Source organism: Marmota marmota, unplaced genomic scaffold (genome assembly GCF_001458135.2).
Source record: "Marmota marmota marmota unplaced genomic scaffold, marMar, whole genome shotgun sequence".
Classification (NCBI taxonomy): Eukaryota; Metazoa; Chordata; class Mammalia; order Rodentia; family Sciuridae; genus Marmota; species Marmota marmota.
Window position 1 is genome coordinate 27,881,006 of NW_026000229.1, and position 3,298 is coordinate 27,884,303.

The 3,298-nt window shown below is 46.8% G+C and overlaps 1 protein-coding gene across 5 annotated transcripts in view; it reads right to left on the reverse strand.

Annotated features, from left to right (window-relative positions):
- Mapk6 (mitogen-activated protein kinase 6) overlaps positions 1-327 on the reverse strand; it is a 33,903-nt gene extending 33,576 nt beyond the window's left edge. For 2 of the 5 annotated variants that reach the window (XR_007343919.1, XM_015480647.2), the window contains exon 1: positions 164-326. The gene's annotated coding sequence lies outside the window, so the exon portion shown is untranslated. Of the gene's footprint in view, positions 1-151 lie in introns of all 5 variants that reach the window. The other 3 variants (XR_007343918.1, XM_048793519.1, XM_015480649.2) reach the window with 3 other exon arrangements.
- Positions 328-3,298: the final 2,971 nt, after the last annotated feature.

Consider the following 3,298-nt stretch of genomic DNA (forward strand, 5'->3'; position numbering starts at 1 on the left):
GGGCGGGCGGGAGACGGAACAAAAGCGCCTTTGTTGAGAGGCGGCCGCCGGAGGGTCACACACAATGGAGGAGGGAACCGGCTCCGCCGCCGCCGCCGGGCCCGCCGCGGCGCCCTCCCGAGCCGCCCCACGCCGCGCCCCGCACTCGTACACACACACTCACGGGACTTCTCCGACTCATCGAGGGAGTGCGGGGCCCGCGGACAGTCCCCAGTGTCGGCTCAGGTCTCCGGCTGTACTGGCGGCAGCGGCGTCTCCGAGCCTCTCGCTTTGCCGCAGTCGCCGCCATGTAACCCCGACCCGCGAGAGAGGGCGAGGGAGAGGGGGCGGGGCCTCTATGTGTCACGCCCCCTCACGTCACAGGCTCACTCCACGGGTTCCCCCGCCCCCGCCGGCTCCGCGCGCTTGCACGCGCCGGAATTTCCAACGCCCGTGACTGGGCTCTGCGCGCCACGGGGGTGGCTGGAGAAGCACGCGGGCTAGTGAGCAGCTTCGGGTGGGCTGTGCCCGCAGGTTGTGTGGGAGGAGGACAGTCTTGGGTCTCTCTGTTAAACTACTTGCCTGGGCACTAACGCACAAAGGGACCTAACTCCTTCTGAGCATTTACTGAGCACCTACTATGTGCAAGGCACTGAGCAATCAGAAGAGGCCTCACTCCTTGCTCCTGTCAGTGGGCCAGGAGCTAGAAGCTGAACCTCAAGATGGAGTAGCTGGAAAGTTACAGCCCAAGTACAGGGCAAACACGCCAGGGGCCAAGTGATAAGGTCTTTAATATTCTTTTGTTTTGTTTGGGGGAAGCTTTACCACCAAGCTACATCCCCAGCACTTTTAATTTTTTTTTTTTTTAAATTTTGAAGCAGGGTTTCTTTAATTGCTTAGGGCCTCACTAAATTGCTGAAACAGGCTTCAAACTCGCAATCCCCCTCCTCAACTTCTGGAGTCTCTTGAGATTACTGACATGCAACACCGCACCCAGCCTAAGGTCTTTAATTTTGCCTGATTTTGGAGGAAGGCTTATAGGAGAGGTCACCATGGGTGTTCTTTCTGCTGTATCCTGAATAAATCGATATAACCACAGGAGGTGAAGTGGAAGGGGTGTTCCTGCTGAGTGAACTGTATGAGCGAACACTGGGACACAGAAGAGTACCTTGTTTATTAGAGAAACCAGGACAAGGCCAATATGACTGAATTTGGAAGTAATGTACTGTGAGATGCAGTGGGAAAGATAGATTTTGTGTCCACTTCTTGACTAAAAGCAAATTTATTTTTCTTGTCAGACTTATTGAGTCCGAAAAATCTTTCCAGTGCTTAGGTGAAATTTAAGTAGGGATTTGTGAAATTAGAGATTCAGGTCAGCATATTTTTTTCAGTGATAATCACCATCCCAAAGAGAACCAGGCATATAGAAGTCGCTTATCATCATGTGCATTTTCAAGAGTGAAGCAAAGACTCTTCAAAGATCCCTGTAGTAGGGCTGGGGATGTGGCTCAGTGGTTGAATGCTCGCCTCATGTGTGAGGCACTAGGTTCTGTCCTCAGCACTGCATAAAAATAAATAAAGACAGTGTATCCACCTACAGCTAAAAAATAAATATTAAAAAAAAATCCTGTAGTGCCTTGAAGTAGTTCAGATGAGCGTGTTTTCTATTTTTTAAATATCTTTATTTTATTTTATTTATTTTGTATGAGGATCGAACCCAGTACCTCACACATGCTAGGCAAGCGCTCTACCACTGAGCCACAACCCCAACTCCAGTTTTCTATTTTTATGTTTAAAACAATAGCATCTGAGTTGGTCCCTAAGCCACATGCTTGGTGTTTAATTAAACAGAAGGGGGGAGATGCTGAGAGCCATAGCTGAGTCGGAATGACGCATGGCATTTTTGCCAGAAAGGAGTGGTTGAGAGGTGACGCCAGCAAGCCATTGAGATGATAATGGTTATGTTAAACTGTGTATTCTATTGTATATTAGACCCCTGCTGTTGGCCTTGGCCTGCTACTTTGGAGTTCTCTTGGAGAAATTCGGGAGGAGGGATTTCCAGTTAGTGTGTGGTGTGTTGGGGGAGAAGGTCGAGTGCGTGGCGTTTGGGAGTGTTCCCTGGAAGTGTGTGTAGAGTGCCGGTGAGAGTTCAGGAATAAAGGTTGCTGTTTGAACCTACAAGGCTGTGTGGCGGCTCAGTTGTTTTGTGCCCAGCCAGACTGCGGCAGAATTCCAGGTGTGGAGAGGAGGGAATGAACAAATAACTCCAAGATAAAGAGGAGATTTGTTCAAACACCAAAATTTCCAACGTGTAGAGGCAGCCCGTCTGCAACAAGAGCTCCTTGCCTGTGACTTGTGTCTGTTTCCCTCAGATTCTTTACTCCCACTCTCAGGAACTCTTCTACCTCTTCCTTTCCATCAATAATTTGATCACCCAGAGGCAGGGAAATAAATAACAAGCCCAGAAACTCTGGAGGGTGAAGCAGGAGGATTACAAGTTCAAGGCCAGCCTCGAATTTTAGCTGGGAAATAAATAACAAGCCCTGTGTCTTCCCTCAAGAAGTTTATAATGTAAGCCAGCACGGTGGCACAAGGCTATAATCCCAGCAACTCTGGAGGGTGAAGCAGGAAGATTACAAGTTCAAGGCCAGCCTCCCAGTTTAGCAAGATCCTGTCTCAAAATGAAATATTAAAAGGGCTGGTGATGTAACTCGGTAGTAAAGTACACCTGGGTTCAATTCTGAGTGCAAAAAAAAAAAAAAAGTTTATAAAGTAGTATCACCACTGACTGTCAGTAAAAAACACCAAAATCACCTGTTGGTTATATGAAACTAAGCTTTTGGGTTATAGCAATAAGGGAGACCATGAAGTTGCCAGTCTATAGCCTCTCGAAAGAGAAAAAGGTGTCAGGAGAGGAATAATTATAAGATTTGGGAGATCTGATTTAAGATCAGTCTTTCAATGAGGAGGCCAGATGAGACTGGGTTAATAAGTAATGCTATATAAGTGATATAATAGTTTAAGATGGGTACACAGAGGAAAGGGAGAGTTTTGAAACAAGCATAGAAGAAAAAGCAGTTGTTTGTTAAACCTAATAGAGTAATCTTGTTAAGGAGGGGGCTGTTTACCCTGATGAGTTCAGTTAGTAATGTATTCTTCCTATAAATGGACTTGGAGGAAGTTCCTGAAACTGCAGTACAGTTTTTGCAACTCTTCTTGAGCAAGAATTTCTTGGAATTAAACTGTAGACAGTTGAATTGTAAAATAATGTTAATGCAGTTGGTCTTAGTTTTTAATCCTATTGTGTGGGTCTAAATAG